This window comes from Schistocerca piceifrons, chromosome 7 (genome assembly GCF_021461385.2).
Source record: "Schistocerca piceifrons isolate TAMUIC-IGC-003096 chromosome 7, iqSchPice1.1, whole genome shotgun sequence".
In the NCBI taxonomy this organism is placed as follows: domain Eukaryota; kingdom Metazoa; phylum Arthropoda; class Insecta; order Orthoptera; family Acrididae; genus Schistocerca; species Schistocerca piceifrons.
Window position 1 is genome coordinate 468,467,496 of NC_060144.1, and position 20,279 is coordinate 468,487,774.

The window sequence follows — 20,279 nt, forward strand, 5'->3', positions numbered from 1 at the left end:
AGCCAATCATGGTAGATTGCTTTATGGTACATGTGAAATTCGCCATATCTATATCCAAGAGTCTACATCTACGTCCATACTCTGGTACCCTACATGGCGGTACTTTCGTTAATAAGTGTTGGTGTGGTACTGAATCAAATGCTTTCCAGAAGTCAAAAAATATTGCATCCATCTGACTGCCTTGATCCATGGATTTTAGGATGTAGTGAGAGAAAAGTACTAGATGTGCTTTGCATGGCTGATGTTTTTGAGGTCCATGATTGTTGTCATCCTGTTTGACATACTTAATTGTGTTTGAACTCAGAGTATATTCTACATAAATTGTGAGAAAAAAGTTGTGTTAATTGCCTTCATTGCACAAACATACCACCTATCTTGGTAACATGCAGGAGTTGCCTTACAGTCTTAGCCAACCAGCAACTACTGACTAATCTCAAAAACAGCAAAGAAATTAACCTTTAGATCCACCACATTTTCATGATGTGGAAAGAAAATTCACCTCCAGGATTGTAGGAAACCTTGGTGTGTTTGTAGCTTCTCCTCAAGCAGATCATGCTCATGGATATCTGTAGGCGAAATTTCCAGTTCTTGTAGATCTTTATCAACTTCAGTGAACCATGCCCCTATGGTTTTCCTATTTTGAAAGTAGATTAATATCCTTTTAGATATCCTTTACAAACATATTGGTGTCACATGGCCATAAAAGACAATACTTCTTATTTGCATTGTGTCATTATCTCCTCCACATTGTTATGTAGTTTGTGGTGGTGATGCCTTCTGTACTCTTGTGTTTTTTGTGGTGGAGCCCAGGATTTTTCTGAATTTTTTTTTTCTTCTATGGCCTCAAGTTTATCCATTACCTTTCTTGCTCAATGTAAGTCTCTGCTGCATGTAGAGCCTCCAGCCAAATAACAGTGCAAGAGGCCTAATTTTGGCATGTAAGAATATTTCTCCATTATTGTAGGTGCCTTTAATTAGTTGTTATGCCACTTTATTTTGTTGCTGCATGACATGAATGCTTCTTTCTCTGATAGGTTAGGCTCCGTCCATTCACCTGAATATTTAAACTTTCCTCCATGCTTAATTTCTGTAGTCCGACCTCCAGTTCTCTTGGCACTGATTTTGCATTTGTCATAAAGAGTGCACCCCCTCAAAGGATATTTTAAGCCCAGCCATTGCTGCTTGTGTCTTCAGTTGTTCAAGCTGTTTTGCTGCAGTGTCTATGGAGTCGAAAAAGGTGACTAGATCATCTGCAAATGCTACTTTATGCCATGATCTGATGACCTTTTCTGAAACATAAACAGAGATGATATTCCATCTCCTTGTCTCACGCCTGTCCTGATTTGAAAGGCATCAGACATCTCTCCTCTGAACATCACTTTAGGTGTAGTGTTGGTCAGGGTTTACTGGATAATCACTTTTGTCTTATCTAAGGCAAACTCTTCAAGTATTTGAAATAAGATGGTACAGTCAATAGAGTTTTACACTTTCGTGAAATCAACGTAACTCACCACAAATTCCATGATCGTGAGTTACAGATATAAAAGGATGGACTTCAGATTCATAATCTTCTCAACACATGATCATCCCTTCCTAAAAATCCCTTGGTATTCCTGGATTGTGGATTGATTTGCTGTTATGCCCTACTGTGCAGAGCTTTTGAGAGCATCTTGTAAGTTGCTACCAGGGAAGTGATATCATGGTAGTTGTCCACATCTGTTCTGTCACCTTTCTTATGTAGTGGATGAATTGTGGCAGATGGCCATCCACTGGTTTTCTGCTTTTCCAGATTTCTAACTGCAAAAAGTCTATCAATTGCATTATCCACTGCATGTTTCCAAAGTCCAGCAATTATCAGTTCTTCACCCATTGCATCATTATCCTTCATAATGATCTTACTGTTTTCTTCGTTCATGGTTGGAGATGAATGTGGATGGATGTTTGGGTTATTTTCATAAAGAAATTCAGCCTCTGGAGCCACACAGTTGAAGATAGTTTCAGAATAACTTGCCAGAATCTGGCAATTAACTTTGTCACTGTGAGGTAGTTTCCCTTTGGAATCTTTCAACTGTAGGTTCTGGAGAGGATACCAATGGATTCTTATGAAATGCATGCTTTACCCCACATGTAGGTGATTTTCTTGCATTTAGGAAGTTGACCCTGTTCAGTTCATTTTTCTGGCAATTCCATTTCTGCCGAGAATGTCATCTTTATTTGATGAGTGGGACAGCCTCCTTAGCTGCTCTGACTATAACCCCTTGTAGTTGTTCTCATTCTCTGGGTTTAAGATTTCCAACTTGTGAGTGACTTCTTGGTTGCTCATTATTCATTAGCTTGTATCTGTCAAACTTAATTTTTTTCTGGGAGTAACCTTCTTGATATTTCTTGGAATTAGTCAAACTTTGATCTTCAAATATTGTGATCTGAGTCTAGGTTGAAATTCCTCAGAAGCTTAAATGTTCTGGATGTTTTGTTACATTTTCTAGGTACATTTGAAAGCAGCTCGCATTAGAACCAGGCTGAATGCTCTGCATAATTCCACTAATCTCTCTCTATCATGAACAGTTCTCCAGTGAACTGAATAGTTTCCAGTGATCTTGTTACACATTCTTTCCTTGCCAAGCTGGACATTTATATTGTCATTTTACTATCTTATACTTTCTTATATAAATGGTTAAATATACCTAGTATAAAAACAAACGTAATATTTTAAAAAAAGCGCACACACGCAGTCACACAGACACACACACACACACACACACACACACACACACACACACACACACACACACACATTTTGTAGCTGAATAGCTAAGTCTCTTAACCAGATCTTGGTGTTACCAAATGCAGTCCTTAAAGGCCACCAGGAAATTTATTACAAACACTCCTCAATCAGGTGCTGTGTAGTTTGCACAATTATCCCACAGTGATATGTCAGAGCATCCTTGAACCCCCAGTCATACAAACAAGCACCACACCTTTCATGCCCTATATGGAATTGATTCAGAGCTATCCTCAGTTTTCTGGGGAGACTAAATCCATTTACATGCTTGATAGGATCAGTAATAAAGTGAGAATTTGCTGGAGGAAACTTCTGCCAAACCTCTCTTTTAGAGCACAAAAAAATGCCAATATATTAATGTTTATTTTAAAAGACTCTAAGTGAAAAGTGGGGTATCAGCTGCCTCATTCTGCCTTCCTCAGCACCTTTCCCAAAAACTTGACACGCTGACATACTCGTGCTTCTTTTATCATGACTCTCACTTCAAAGTCCCACAAGCTCCCCTAGCTGTAACTCGCTCACACTTATTAGTCTGTCACTGTAAGTCGATCATATCCGTCCACTCTCAGTTGCCTTTTCTCACTCACTCATTCATTCAGCCCAACTCATTGCCATTATTTCTTTGTGTCTCTCTGTCACTGTCTCCTGTCTCACAGCCACAATCTCCTTTGTTCTGTCATACTACTACTGATCGTCTCACTCCCACTGTCTCCCTCTTGTTCTCTCTTACTGCTAATATCTCATTCCTTCCTTCCTTCCTTCCTTCCTACTGCCTCTCTCTCTCTCTCTCTCTCTCTCTCTCTCTCTCTCTCTCTCTCTCTCCCCTCCCCCTCCCTCTCCCTCTCCCTCTCCCTCCCCCCCTCCCTCCCTCCCTCCCTCCCTCCCTCCCTCCCTCCCTCTCCCTCCTTGTCATTTTCATGTACTCTGTCTCTCTTTATCACTGGCTCTCATCCACTTCCATTTTCTCTTATTCTTTATCTCCCCCCCCCCCCCCCCCTTGCCTTGTGGTTCTGTCTCCTTCACTCTTTTCCTAGCACTGTTTTGTCATTGTCAACTATGTTTTGCTCTCTTTCTCTCACACTGCCAGTGTCTGCTGCACTCTTTCTATAACGCAACCACTCTCGACTATCTTCCAGTATTTATTATTTTTCAGTCTCACTGCCACAGTCTTCTTCTCTCTCAGCATAAGGAAGGTAAAATGAGGCAATTGGTACCCCATTTTTCAGTCAGAATCTTTTAAAATAAACAGAAACATATTTGCCTTATTTGTGCTCCAATAGAGAAAAAAAAATTGATGTGCTTCAACATGGGGTTTCCAGATGATAACAAAGACATTTTACAGTGTATTTCTCTGTGGTACATCACTTTATAAACTATGTTTTTACCTCACAATGGATTTTACGTGCTTATTTTATGTGTACTAGAGGCTAGCTTTGAACCTCTGTGTCTCAGAAACACGCAAAAATTTTCAAGGTTGTTCGAGATCGTGATGTTAGGAACACGTCTGAAAAATTACAGCCATTTGCTGCATATAGCCGTCTCAAAATCTGCAACTAGGTTTTGGTTCACCAGTGACAGTGACACATTTTCTCAAGGTTTTTGGAGGAACAGCCCATGAAATAATTTTGCCTCCAAAGTTCCATCAATCCACTGTAGACCACATCAAATGCAAAAAGAACCGACCAATTTGCTCCATTTGACTAAGCAGGAGGACGTGCGTAATATTCGTACTTTGATCCGGTGGGGACACTAAGATGATCCTTCTGTTGAGTATACAAATGATTCCTAGCCCAAGAGATATTCAAAACACTTGACCCTACATTTTTATCACCAATAGAATCCAAGGGATGACCACCAGAAAACCCCATTTTTATGTGCAGCATTTTAGAACATATCAGGTATAGTGGCACAAAATGCTGTAACCGATAGATGCACAGTTGGCTGGGGAATCATGGGGGGAGAGCAGCTGATGGAGGGGGGGGGGGGGGGGGTCACTCACAGTGCTGTAGAGGAAATGCCAAATGCTGGAGGGGAAGTGCCGTTCTAAACTGAAGCCTAAACTCACATTTTTGGTAAATATTAAGTGGGGCCTCTCCACACCCACACTTGCATTGTGACCATTCAGAAAGATCCGTCACCTCTTCTTTGTTTAGTACCTAAAAAGAATTCTGCTGAAAATGCAGTGATTTATTTTCACGTGGTTGATTAACCATTTGTAACTTTCAGAGAAGAGTCATGAGTGGGAAAGTTTGAGTAAAACCTACACATTTGTGTTATTGCCATATTAAAATTTGCTCCTTTTGCTAACACTCAGCTGAGTTTACACAGTCTAACCTAACTAACATGTTGTGCAGACATACTTGCGAGAGAGTTGTGAAAAACTGGTTTACTAAGTTCACTATATGATGAACTGGGGAAAAGTAAAGTCAGCATTTTATGAAAAACCACATCCTCGGTATAAAATAAATGTGTAATGACTTCACTTATGTTGTTCCAAAACCCATAGCATTTTTCATTTCACCAGCTAACAATAGCCCTTAAAATTATATTCTTTCATCAGAAATGTCTGTACTCAGTGGAATATCATAACAGATAATGAAGTTTTGCACAATAACCATTTGGAAAAATACTCTCCTCTTTGTGTGTTATGATTTGCCAAAATCTCATTTTGGTATCTCAAACCATTTATGAAACATGAGCAATGTTCTGTATATTTCACTTTGGCTCTATTGCTGATGTGGTGCGATCACAAATGAGTGCGTTACATAAGATCAGTTTTCTTGAGATTGCTGACAGATAGAGATCTCCAACCAAGTCGAAAGAAAAACTCCATATATATACTAAACTTCATATATAATATGCACCAGACACAAAATCATAGCGACCCCTATTTTTCATCACAAACTTTTTCTAATTTCACAGTGTGTCTTATTTTCAGGTAAATACCCCAATAACTATGATGATTAATGAAATGATGGCCACATCATAATGAACCTAACATTCAGAACTGAAAAGTTCTGAGCGGAATCTAGAAATGATACAAATAAAGGTCACACACCATTTAGTTGAGGTGTTCTGCAGTAATGAGATTAATTCCTTTTGTGCTAGCCTGTTAATTTTGAGGAATGACATTATCCGAAATCTACATTAGTCAGTCTTATTATCACACATCACCTCAACCAGGTTATTTATTCTGCTAGTTCTTCACTAGCTAATCTCTGTATCAATACTTCATCTGAATGGTGAGTGATTACCTATACTCTTACATTGTTCACTACAGAGGTGATATTCTTTTTCCTCTGCTGAGCTGTGCAGTGTCCTGCTAAAGTACTATGCACTCTTTAGTCAATTTCCTTGGCTTTTGATTCATGTCCTATGACTGCGATCTCTAAAAGTGTTTCCTATTCTCTTCTACTGACACTTCCTCATGACCTTACTCCCTGTGAAATCATTTGCTTCCGTGGAATAACAGCTTGCATGGTTGGCAGTTAGATATCCTTCCTGTCGGCACCAGTTTTCTTCAGGACTTCACAGATAGTTGCTTGCCCCTTGTTGGTTCCAACTACTGACCTAGGAACAAATTTCCTTTCATTGCTTATTGCCTCCATTTTCTTATCTTTTTAAATATACTTATCCTTGATAAAATCAAACAATGGAAAATCCAGGATGGGATGTAACAATATTATGAAAAGGAAAGTTGCTACTCATGATATAGTGAAAATGGTGAGTCCCAGATAAGCACAACAAAAGGACTGTCACAAATAAAGCTTTCGGCCGTTAAGGCTTTCATCAACAATAGCCAAAACACACACGTGCACACGTAAATGCAACGGGTGGGGATAGTATGTTGAAGATGGTGGACGGTGAAGTGCTGCACGTTGGACAGGGAGGAGGGGAGAGTTGGGGAGGGGGAGAGAAGTAGCTTGAAAGGAGAGAAGTAAAAAGATTGGGTGTGTTGGTGGAATTACAGCTGTGTAGTGCTGGAATGGGAACAGGAAAGGGGCTGGATGGGTGAGGACAGTGACTAACTAAGGTTGAGACCAGGAGGGTTACGTGAACATAGGATGTATTGCAGAGAAAGTTCTCACCTGTGCAAGTCAGAAAAGCTGGTGTTAGTGAGAAGGATCTATATGGCACAGGCTATGAAACAGTCATTGAAATGAAGGATGTCATGTTTGGCAGCATATTCAGCAAGAGGGTGGTCCACTCGTTTCTTAGACACATTTTGTCGGTGGCCATTCATGCAGATAGACAGCTTGTTGGTTGTCATGCCCACATAGAATGCAGCACAGTGGTTGCAGCTTAGCTTGTAGGTCACATGACTGGTTTCACAGGTAGGCCTGCCTTTGATGGGATAGGTGATGTTAGTGACCGGACTGGAGTGAGTGGTGGTGGGAGGATGTATGTGACAGATCTTGCATCTAGGTCTATTATGGGGGTATGAGCCATGAGGTAAGGGGTTGGGAGTAGGGGTTGTGTAAGGATGGACGAGTATTTTGTGTGGGTTCAGTGGATGGCAGAATACCACTGTGGGATGAGTGGGAAGGATAGTGGGCAGGAGATTTCTCATTTCAGGGCACGATGAGGGGTAGTCGAAGCTCTGGCAGAGAATGTAATTCAGTTGCTTCAGTCCTGGGTGATACTGAGTTACAAGGGGAATGCTCCACTGTGGTCAGACAGTGGGGCTTTGGGACATGGCGGGAGACTGGAAAGAACTTTTCCTGCAATGCATCCTACGTTCCCGTAACCCTCATGGCCTCAACCTTCATTAGTCCGTGTTCTCAGCCATCCAGCCCTTTTCCTGTTCCTTTTCTAGTACTACAAAACTGTCATTCCACCATCACATCCAGTCTTTTTATTTCTCACCTTTCCCACTACTTCCCCCACCCTGTCCCCTCCCCACCTCTCCCCTCCCCTAAGTCTAACCTGCAGCACTTCATTGTCCACCATACCATCCCTCCCCCTCCCTGCTGCAGCGTCCTCCTTACCCCCACCCAGTCGCCACTCCCATCATGCACTGAGACTGCTGCTCGCAGTGTGGTTTTAGTTGCCGGAGACTGTAGTTGTGTGTATGTGTGTGTCTCTCTCTCTGTGTGTGTGTGTGTGTGTGTGTGTGTGTGTGTGAGAGAGAGAGAGAGAGAGAGAGAGAGAGAGAGAGAGAGAGAGAGAGAGAGATATTCTTGATCTGGAACCTTGGATGACTTTCCCTCTTATTTAGTTCCCGATTTATCGCATTATCCCCAAAGCCATTTGTCTCTCTTGTTGTTGAGAAATCACTATTTACACAATTTATGTTAGCTATTGCCTGTTTTTGTGTCTATGGGTGTTGCTACAGTTAGTTAGATTTTTCTGTGTGTGTGATATTCATTATTACATGTTACATTTTTAGTTACTGTTTAGATGGTTACTGATGTTTATCTGAGATACTGATTTTCTTTTATATGCATTGAAGTCAGGTAGTCTCATACTTTAGTAACGGGCATTGGGGGCAGATGCAAAAATCTCACGCTGCCATTGTGGGCAAGGTCCCAGTGGAGATGGTTTACTGTTCCCTTCTTCTAACCACGCATACAAAAGTCAAGTGTGTATCTTTGTTGTATGGATAATTGTGATGAGTGGTTATATACAGTGTAGCTTTGTTTGTGATGTTATGGAGGAAGGGAAGGGAGAGAAAGAAATCTAGTACTACTGCATACTGCACTCCTCTTGAATAGCACCATCTGACGGATGGGTCAGCATCAACAGTTTCATGTGCCCTCACTCCATGAGATGCTTCAAAGAAGTTCAGAATTTAATCCAGCATATTGACTTAAAAGTGTGAGGGAGAGTATTCATTAGTGGCATACTTCCATGTTTCCAGCTGAACTGTTGTTTCCATATTCTGGATGATATTTCAATCACCATACAGTCATTTTCTTCATGTGCTGCAAGCTACACTGTTATATGTATTTGCAGCTCGAACTCCAACCAGATTGTGAAGCATTATTGCTCTAACGTCACTATAACTTAGTTTGATTCCTGACACACTTTGATGCTCTTTTGTTTTTCATAGTCTGCACTGATATTCCATGAAACACACATTATGTAAGTGTCCTCAAGCTCTGTTGAATGTGGTGATTGGTGAGATCTTGATAAATTGAGTGCTGGAACCCAAGCCTTGTTTAGATAGAAACATCTGTCCCTTTTTTATTAGGTTTTATGACATCTCTATTTCAATAGCTTCTTTACTTACACTGTCCCAGGAACTTGGCATTTGGACCATGATACTGATCACATGTTTCATTTCATGAAACATAAAAGGTAAAAGAACAGACCCACATAATAATAGACTAATATCTTCAACATTCGTTTGCTGCAAAATTATTGAGCACATTATGAGTTTCAGTATAATCAATTTCCCTGAGACAGAAAAGCTTCTGCCGGGAAATCAATATGGATTTAGAAACTGTTGCTTGTGCAAAATTCAGCTTGCTCTTTTCTCACATGTTACCCTACAAACCATGGATGATGAGAGATAGGATCGCTCTTATTCTTTATTTACCCAAGTGATCTGTCTGACAGGGTGAACAGCAATTTACCGTATTTACTCGAATCTAAGCCGCACTTTTTTTCCGGTTTTTGTAATCCAAAAAATCGCCTGCGGCTTATAATCGAGTGCAAAGTAAGTGGAAGTTCTGAAAAATGTTGGTAGGTGCCGCCAGAACTAACTTCTGCCGTCGAATATATGTAGCGCTACACAGGCATGCTTTGCAGGCACAGAGATAAATACTGGCGCCAAAACCTCTGCGTCAGAAAATAAATTTTTTTAAAAAAAAGGTGTAAGACGAGCTTTTTTCTCCGCCCCGAGTTTTGACCACTGCATTTTCATACATTATCCAACGAAGTAAATACAAATTCCGTGTTGTTCATCTTCGAATGTAGCAGCATTTCAATGTACTACGAAAATCCGACTGGCAAGACTATTTGGGATGTTTGTCAATATGGCCAACTCTACGTTCTGAATTTTTTCCTACCTGTGAGAAGAGATGGTTGCTAATAGGAACTTTTATGAATTGCGAATCACATGCAGTATTTTCTTCAACATAAGAATAATACGGATATAAACATTTTGCCATGTATTCTTTAGTGTTTGCTGCTATCTCATTTAAATCGTGTCTGCCTAATAACCTACGAAACTAGTGTGAGACAGCAGCAAATGCGGAAGAATATACATATCATGTCATGTTTATATTCGTATAATTCTGATGCCTAATAGTGATACAGTCAGAAATGAAGCACAGCAATTGACTAGATTTTTAAATCTAAGATGACTAATTTCTGTGCAGAATGTAATGTACAAAAGAGGCGTCTGCAAAGATTTTCAGACGGAGAAAAATTTTAGCTAAACTGTCATTCAGAACATCTATCATACGCAGTCTATTATTTGGTTCTTGTTGATCATTATCAAAGAAAACACCAGTATAATTAACAACAAATAGCAGTCTCTTGCCATTGTTTCGCTAATGAGACAATTCCTTTCTTTATTTTTATTGTAAGCGGCGGTAGCGTGCACCTAAGCAAGCCATGCCGCGAGCGGCGACAGGTCGTAAACACTTACTATCAGAATGCGACAAACAACACATGACACAGTACAATAATGCACTTTCAGCCTAGAGTGACGTAAACACCTATAACAAAGAGAATGGCACTTATTAGATCAAAGAAAAATAAGCAACCCATTCAAACCAGACGAAGCACACCTGACGCATAGCAATGGCTACCTGGTAAAGCTTAACTGCTAAGCTTACGACTCGAACCAAACTACTGTAGCTGTATCATCATTTATTCTACCTAAATTGTGTCTCATATCACAGTAGACCAACATTGTTTCGATTTGGAGGTGCGGCCTAAAACTTTTCTCTTCCCTTGAATTTCGAGTCTCAAATTTCAGGTGCGGCTTAGATTCGGGAAATTTGTTCTCCTTGATTTCGAGTCTCATTTTTCAGGTGCGGCTTATATTTGAGTGCGGCTTAGATTCGAGTAAATACGGTACTGTTTTTTTGCTGATGACTCTGTGGTGCGTGGCAAGGTGTCGTCATTCATCATTGAGTAACTGTGGCATTGATAAAAGATGACTTAGTTACAATTTCTAGTTGCTGTGATGAATGGCAGCTTTCTATAAATGTAGAAAAATGTAAATTAAAGTTGATGAGTAGGCAAAACAAATCTACCATTTTCTAATATAGCATTAGTAGTGTGCTACTTGACACAGTCACATCGAGTAAATATCGGGGTATAACATTGCAAAATGGTAAGAAGTGGAATGAGCTCGTCGGTTTGCTAGTAGGGAAAACGAATGCTAGACTTCATTTTATTGGAAGAATTTTTGGAAAGTGTAGCTCTTCTATAATGGAGATGGTGTGCAGACTGCTAATGTGTCCTAGTCTTGATCCCCACACGATCAGATTAAATGAAGAGATTGAAGCGTTTCATAGGCATCTTCCTAGATGTGTTATCAGTAGGTTCGATCAGTGTGCCAAGTATTACGGAGATGGTTCATGAACTCATATGAGAGTCCCTGGAGGGAAGACGATGTCCTTTTCACAAGGCAGTACTGTGGAAATTTAGAGAACAACTGCAGACAGAGTCTATTGCTTCATCGTACATTTTGTATAGGACCACAAAGATAAGCTGAATGAAATTAGGGCTAACATGGAAGCATACAGACAGTTGTTTTTGCTTCACTCTGCTTGCGAATGGAACATGAAGAGAGATGACTAACAGTGATATGTGGTACCCTCTGCCATGCACCGTATGGTGTCTTGTGAGTATTTCATAGAGGAAGTTGTAGATTATATTTGACGCAGTGCTCGGTGGTAGCTTATTTGCTTGGTGGCTTTAGTTGGATGTGTCGGTTATGTTACTTGCATCTCTCCTCAACTATTCTGATTGTATGCCTCATTTAAGACATGCCCCATTTACATTGAATATGGTACATACCCGGCTTTCGGGGACCTTGCTTGTCTTTAACTTTACAAAGAAGACTTTTTAGCTTTGTTGATGGAAATGAAATACAGGATGCCATGTTTCTGTAGGAGTCTACTGGTCTATATGAATGGAAGAGGATAAAGCTCTAATAACTGGTACAGTGGGACATACCTTCTGCAGTGCTCTACACAGGCAATTTGCAGAGTACAAATGTAGATGTAGATACTTGTGGATATTAGGCTAGCATAAGGTAGATAAGTGAATCTTGCTTTCTCTTTCTCTCTCACTTGCAACCTCTTTCTCAGCTGCTCTTGATTTTCACTGCAATGCCTGCTCGCTTTGAAAATCTTAGTACCCATTCCATCAGAACACTATTCATAGGTGGTGTGAATTTTTGACAAAGCTCTCCTTGTCTGAATCTGTTCTGCTTTATGAACCAGAGTCCTTTACTCTGAGGAAAAGGTAGTTAGCCATCTTTTTCAAGTTCCAAGATGAATGTTTTATTAGGTTGAATAGAATTTAAAAGCTTCAGGAACTCTTCACGTTTTTTCACTCTGTGTATTCTCGGCAGACCCTAGCGCTTTTGTTTCAAAATCTTCCATGTGTAAGTTCACCGTGGCAAGAGTTGATAACAGACTACTCATCACCATGCCATCAGTTTATTCATAATATTTTTCATCAAACAGAATAATGACAAATATCCATATCCTGCAGCCACAGTTGACAGAGATAGTGAACAAAGAAAGCAGAGTTACGAATGTGATGTTCGCCCTGTCCACCGTATTCATTGAGAATGCATTTCAGGTATTGTGCCAGCTGATACCTAGGTGCACCAATATTACCGTCTGTCTAGCTGTCTGCAGGCAGTATCATTCAAAAGATTGAAAATCTTATTTTAGTCCACACATGATGTTAGGACTATAGCATTGGCCTTGTTGGTCACCGGAATTACATTTTTGTTGTCCTCCAGCAGAATTCAAAGTGCTGCTCTTTCTATCTTGAAGATGTTGGATCTTAGTATTGGTACCTTGATAAGTGCTCTACAGATTTTGCAGCGAACCTCTTCTGCTGCTTTTGTTGGAGCAAAGCTGGAACATGCTCCATGAAGCTGCTGTAGTGTACTGTTGGTGACTTTTTTGACTGTGTGTAAAATCTAGTCCTTTAGCAAGGATCTTCAGTGTGTCCCTGTCCAGCTGTTAATCAGTGAGAGTAAGTTTTGTTTGGTTCCATATATCTTGTCTTGGCTTTTGGTGCAAGTGAACAAATTTTACTTTCTGGTAGGCAGACGTTTTGAACTGTATTGATTCTGCATATGACAATGCTATATTGTCAATCCATTCCCAACAAACTGCCAAGAGTGTAGCTGACATGTAAAGGTTGGGATGAAGAAGCTCTTTTGAAGTGATGTCTGGAATCTGTCAGATATCGTGAACCAGAACTAGAAAATGCTGAGGTAACATATGTCTCATGGAATATCAGTGAAAGCTCTGAGAAATGAAAGAACATTAAAGGCTGTAATGGACAACGGGAATTGAACTCAATTACAAATAGTGACTTGAAACCACAGTCTGGTTGGATTACAGGGAGGGAGTACACATAACAGTGCAACTCGTAGCTCATGAAGAAGACAACATGGACAGTTGTCAAAATATTGTGCATAGAATAGAAACAATTTGGCTACATATACAGAAGTCCACCATTAACACATTTGCACAAGAAAACACACCTCATGCTCACATGACTGCTACCACCGACAGCTCTGATCGGATTCTGGCCAGAAACTACAAAGTGTAACAGTGTTTTTGTTGTGTCTATCTGCGATTGAAGGGGTCATCTTTACGGTGAGTAGCAATCTCTCCTTTTCCTAACAATATTGTTGATATTCCACCCTTGAGTTTCCATTTTTTGAATATGTAATACACTTCAGCTTTACACTTTCTCTTATGCCATATTGGAACCTACACATATACTCAGACATCACTGTTTTAGTTTCATAAACTCAGTGTGCCATCCTCATTATTTGTGTTTTCTCTTTCTCTTTGTTCTTTCTCTTATATGCACATGCCTTTGCTTAATGTTGGATACACCTGTTTCAAAAATCCCATGAATATTATGAGACATCGATGTGTTTAAAAAATACATACTTTATATCTGCTGAAGAGTGTGCAATAATTGATTGCTTTATTTACCCTCAGTTAACTATAATATGCATTTTCAGAAAGTAATAAAGAAAGTAATAAATCAATAAAATGGAGTAAAACATTTTGAGAATTCTTCTATAAAGCACCCTTTCTCTGGGTGCATGTGAGCATTTTTTCATGTAATCAGTATTTTTTTTATTGCTTACATTAAATTGGTTTGGTCCTGAATCAGAAAAATTGTTGGTTTATTTACATATTAGATTAAGTATAGTTTAATAACTTTGCTTCCTTGTGTACAATGAAGGTGAGTATTGTTTATGTTGTTTAAGTTCTGATTATTTGTTAATGTAGAAGTGTTACTGTGTTTTTATAAACTTCTGATTACTTATGATAGTATGATTACTTATGATAGTGTAATTACATTCTCTCCTTTTATTGATATGTTGTCTCCTTTTATTGATATGTTGTTTATCGGCTCTGTCATTGCAACAATGTTTTGATTTATTTGTTGAAGTGGTTGTTTTGTAACAAAAATGGAAACATTTCCTTGATGTGCTCCAACTATATATAGTTCCAGAACATTAAGGAGGAGTTGTTATAATTATTGTCATGCTCTGCCAAGCACCAATGTATAATCCCGTTATTGTTCCTATTTTATTTTTAAGAGTAGATACATACTGCCATCTTTGTTGTTGTTCTGCCACTGTATGTTGAATTTGGCATGTGTTTTTTCCACCAATCTGTGCTAATGGCTTTTTACTTCGTTCTCTTTTTAAATATATTTCTGTTTCCAGTTCTCTTCCACTTCTTTTATGGTATAAGTAAGTTGACTGCATTATGATTTTATTTTTATATTTTCTAAAATTATTTTTTTCTGCAGCTTTTATTGAATTTGCAGAACATTCTTAATTCTCTCCTTTCCTTCATTTTTACTGATAAATCATTAGCAGTGTATTGATTAAGACCTCATCTGCATAGTGCACACATTTTAAAGGATTTTGTGAATTGTGATTGTTGATTTGCTGTTCCAAATTAATAAGATGTAACAGATTGGGCAGATTACAAACAACAGAGGAAGCACTAAGCAGTACATATGCACATAAGTATTGAATGCTGTAGCTTAGCTTTCAGTCTTGCTGTCCCCATGATTATGGATCTATTCTACTTCAGAGAAAATATATTTATCAACTGATGTAACTTTCATCTCATATTTGTCATTATGCAAAATATGTTTCAGGCAACAAGGGTATGTTTACCAAGTATGTTGGTCTGGATGGTTGTTTTTGCTTATCAGTGTTGGATGGGTGGAAGAGACATGAGAAATGTTCATTAACTTTATTTCCTTTGTATTTTGTATCCTTTAAGATAGTGCTTTACTCAAACCGTTTAATGAATTTTTATTTCCAATGCACCAGTATCTGTAGAGGTTAGTCACTATTATATTGAGCTAAATTTATTTGTGTCTGTCTTGGTTTTCGCTTATGCTTTTCAACCTAAATAAAAGTGCTTAAATAGTTATTTTCAGTTCAATGCTACACATTTCTGAGTACTAAAATTATGTTGCATATCGAAGTTTTGCTTTTCTGTCATTCAGTTTCAATGATAGTCTTTCCAAAATTCCTTTTACTTGCTATGATTATTCTCACACCATATCAATGCCAATAAAAGTTATGTGCATTACTGTTGAGAACATTTCAGGGCTATTTGTTATTTGAAGAGTAATTGTTTTTAATTAATTTTGTAAATTTCTAGGCTCATATTAATTTGACTCTATTGCCACACAGTATATTGTCTCTCACTATCTCAAAATAGTCACAAAAAATTATCTTCTATGATTATTTGTAAAATGAACATACGATAAACAGTACCTACAGCTCAGACGTCCTGATGAACAAAATAGAGCCATCAATGAGAGAAAAACATTACAGGTAAAAAAAAAAAAAAAAAAAAAAAAAAAAAAAAAAAAAAAAAAAAAAAAAAAAAAAAAGGCATGATATTGCTACATGACAAGGACCGTACACACTCTGCCCAGTTGGCACAAGAAACCATTTGAAAAATGGTTTGGGAGATATTACCTCATTCTCCCTACAGTTCACATTCGGCTCCCTCAGTTTTTTATTTGTTTGGCCAACTCGTGGAGGCATTATGTGGAAAAAAGATCAGCAACGATGAGGAGTTCAAGGAATTCATGGGAAAGTGGTTCTAACAGACAAAGACTTATTTGCACCAGTATGAAAAAAGTAGTTCATTGTTGAGTAAAGTATATTAGTATTGGGTGGTATTATGTTGAAAGAAATGATCAGCTCATCTCTCCCTGAACAGGTCACTAAGATCCCTCAATGAAAAATCCCTGAATTTCGAACAATACTCTACTTCTCATCGAAGAATGGAGAAAACTAAAGAAACGTGGCATACAAACAGCTCAAGATGAAGCAGCATAGAAAGAACTTTGCTGCAAAATATAGCGCAGCTGCCGAATCGACAATTCAGTGTCTCACCAGTATTTTTGATGACATAGAACAACATCAAAAACTAAATGAAATACATGACCTAATCAAGAAGATAAACAGCATCACCCGAGAGTTCAAACCGCTTACATGGATGGTAGAAGATATAGATGGTGCTATTATTAGTGACAAGCAATTAGCAATACCTAGTGGAAACAATATTGTGAAACATTGTATTGCAAAGGAAACAACATACAAGAAGAGAACATTTGTACGGAATCAAATAAAGAACCTGATATTCTGTACAGTGACATCAAAAATGCCATCAAGCATCTGAAAAGCAACAAATCCCCAGGTATAGATGATATTTTCAGAGAAATGCTGACTGCAATGGGAGAGGAAGGCATGCATGACCTACATTTAATATGTAATAAGGTGTGGAAAATGAGTGAGTGGCCCACAGACTGGACTAATTCCTTTGCACAAAAAAGGATCAGTTAGAGCTGCTCCAACTATAGGACTGTAGCATTAATATCACATGCTAGTGAAGTCCTCCTGCATATAATAAATCGATGTCTAAAAAAAATTCTGCAGTCTCAGATTTCCTCAGAACAAGCGGGTTGTGTGTCAGGTAAAGTACTCAGGTGGCAGTCTTGAATTTAAGGCAGATAATTGAAAAATGTTATGAGTTCTGTGTCCCTGCCTACATTTGCATCCTAGATTATAAAAAGGCTTTTGAGTGTGTCATGTGGGACAAGTTGTGGCATGTGCTCAACGAGTCTGGGATTCCAAAACACCTGGTATGCTTACTAAAAGGTCTTTATAATAGCCATACCGTAATCATAAAAGTAGATGGTGTATACTCTTAATTTTTCGATGTGACAAATGGTGTCAGACAAGGTTGCATACTATCACCTCAGCTCTCCAATATCTATGTAGAGTGTGTAATCAGGAAAGCGCTGGATGGCTGGGGTGGAGGGATTTCAATTGGCGGCAGGAAAATCAACAATTTACTCTTCGCAGATGATACTACACTCATAGCAGAAAGTGTGGAAGCACTTGGTGATCTGTTCTCAAGAGTGAAAGATATCTAAACCTTGGCCTAGAGGTAAACATGAAAAAAACCAAACTAACGGTTATAAATTGCCAAGGCATTGATCAAAAACAACTTATAGGATGCTTAAGGAACCTGGAGATAGTGAGTGATTATGTACAGGGCTATTACAAATGATTGAAGCGATTTCATAAATTCACTGTAGCTCCATTCATTGACATATGGTCACGACACACTACAGATACGTAGAAAAACTCATAAAGTTTTGTTCGGCTGAAGCCGCACTTCAGGTTTCTGCCGCCAGAGCGCTTGAGAGCGCATGAGACAAAATGGCGACAGGAGCCGAGAAAGCATATGTCGTGCTTGAAATGCACTCACATCAGTCAGTCATAACAGTACAACGACACTTCAGGACGAAGTTCAACAAAGATCCACCAACTGCTAACTCCATTCGGCGATGGTATGCGCAGTTTAAAGCTTCTGGATGCCTCTGTAACGGGAAATCAATGGGTCAGCCTGCAGTGAGCGAAGAAACGGTTGAACGCGTGCGGGCAAGTTTCACGCGTAGCCCGCGGAAGTCGACGAATAAAGCAAGCAGGGAGCTAAATGTACCACAGCCGACAGTTTGGAAAATCTTACGGAAAAGGCTAAAGCAGAAGCCTTACCGTTAACAATTGCTACAAGCCCTGACACCCGATGACAAAGTCAAACGCTTTGAATTTTCGGCGTGGTTGCAACAGCTCATGGAAGAGGATGCGTTCAGTGCGAAACTTGTTTTCAGTGATGAAGCAACATTTTTTTCTTAATGGTGAAGTGAACAGACACAATGTGCGAATCTGGGCGGTAGAGAATCCTCACGCATTCGTGCAGCAAATTCGAAATTCACTAAAAATTAACGTGTTTTGTGCAATCTCACGGTTTAAAGTTTACGACCCCTTTTTCTTCTGCGAAAAAAACCTTACAGGACATGTGTATCTGGACATGCTGGAAAATTGGCTCATGCCACAACTGGAGACCGACAGCACCGACTTCATCTTTCAACAGGATGATGCTCCACTGCACTTCCATCATGATGTTCGGCATTTCTTAAACAGGAGATTGGAAAACCGATGGATCGGTCGTGGTGGAGATCATGATCGGCAATTCATGTCATGGCCTCCACGCTCTCCCGACTTAACCCCATGCGATTTCTTTCTGTGGGGTTATGTGAAAGATTCAGTGTTTAAACCACCTCTACCAAGAAACGTGCCAGAACTGCGAGCTCGCGTCAAAGATGCTTTCAAACTCATTGATGGGGACATGCTGCGCCAAGTGTGGGAGGAACTTGATTATCGATTTCTTTCTGTGGGGTTATGTGAAAGATTCAGTGTTTAAACCACCTCTACCAAGAAACGTGCCAGAACTGCGAGCTCGCGTCAAAGATGCTTTCAAACTCATTGATGGGGACATGCTGCGCCAAGTGTGGGAGGAACTTGATTATCGGCTTGATGTCTGCCGAATCACTAAAGGGTCACATATCGAACATTTGTGAATGCCTAAAAAAACTTTTTTAGTTTTTGTATGTGTGTGCAAAGCATTGTGAAAATATCTCAAATAATAAAGTTATTGTAGAGCTGTGAAATCGCTTCAATCATTTGTAATAACCCTTTATATCTTGCCTTTCTGATCAGTTGCACAGGAAATTGTGATAAAGGAATAAGACAACGAATCATTCTTGACCGAGCCGCAATGGTCAAACTCGTTAAGATATGGCAGAATTAGGCAATATCCAAGACAACAAAGATGCGCTGGATAGAAGCATTGGTGTTTCCTGCATTCTTATATAGATGGTATGCGCAGTTAATATGTAATAAGGTGTGGAAAATGAGTGAGTGGCCCACAGACTGGACTAATTCCTTTGCACAAAAAAGGATCAGTTAGAGCTGCTCCAACTATAGGATAAGGTGTGGTGTTGGTAGAGGATGCTGCGTGTACCGTGGACACAATAAAGAACAAATGTTTCAATAATAGAACAACTTAAAATCACAAGAACTTTTATCTTCTCGTGTCAGCCAAAGATAAGTTCAGTTCCTTGGGCACATCTTGAGAAGGAAAGGGGATAATTTAGAGAAGACCATTGTGCAGGGAAAAATTGAGGGCAGAAGACCACATGGGAGAGCAGCAAACAGATGGTTGGATCAAGCGAAGAAGATTACCAGCCTGCCTCTTCACGTCATATTAAGAAAGGCCGAAGATCGCTGTGGATGGAGACATCTGTCCAAAGAGTCAACTACGTAAGAATGAGTGAGGAAACGAGATCGCCACCACTCAGGAATGAGTAAAATGAGTAGTGAGATGTTGAGAAGCAACACGACTCTTATTTTCTAAAAATATAAATATTTATTTCCTACACCAATGTGTTTGTTTAAGTACTGAATGTCCCTCGTAGATGCAAGTGCTGCAGTTTGTATCAGCCACCATGTTTCCACGTGTATACTGCTGTATACTACCACCTGTACTAATGTTGCTGCACTAAATAGTTCATATTAATTCACTTATTAAAAGCACCACCAGCAGTTGAAATTATTTGTCACACATGCCTGTAACTGTCCCTGGTTTAAGTTGGCACATTGTTCCATTGTTTTGTGTGAAATCAAAATTCATTCTGCAATGACTTGGCACCAAACTGAATTTATTTATTTCTAAAATAAGAGTTGTGTAACAAAAATTTAAAATGACTGTTTCTATCTACTCACACTTCCTACTACAGCATGAACACAAGATGAAATAGAAAATATGTTGCATGCTTCGGAGCTTATAGACACTGCACCATACCGTACTGCTGCTCTTTGTGCTGCTGCACACCTTCTGTCTCCTTGGACTTTCACTTTCTCCTAGTTTCCTCTCTC

The 20,279-nt window shown here is 39.3% G+C and overlaps 1 protein-coding gene across 1 annotated transcript in view; it reads left to right on the top strand.

Annotated features, from left to right (window-relative positions):
- LOC124804804 (DNA topoisomerase 3-beta-1) overlaps window positions 1-20,279 on the top strand; it is a 122,255-nt gene that overhangs the window by 89,500 nt on the left and 12,476 nt on the right. The window lies entirely within an intron of this gene.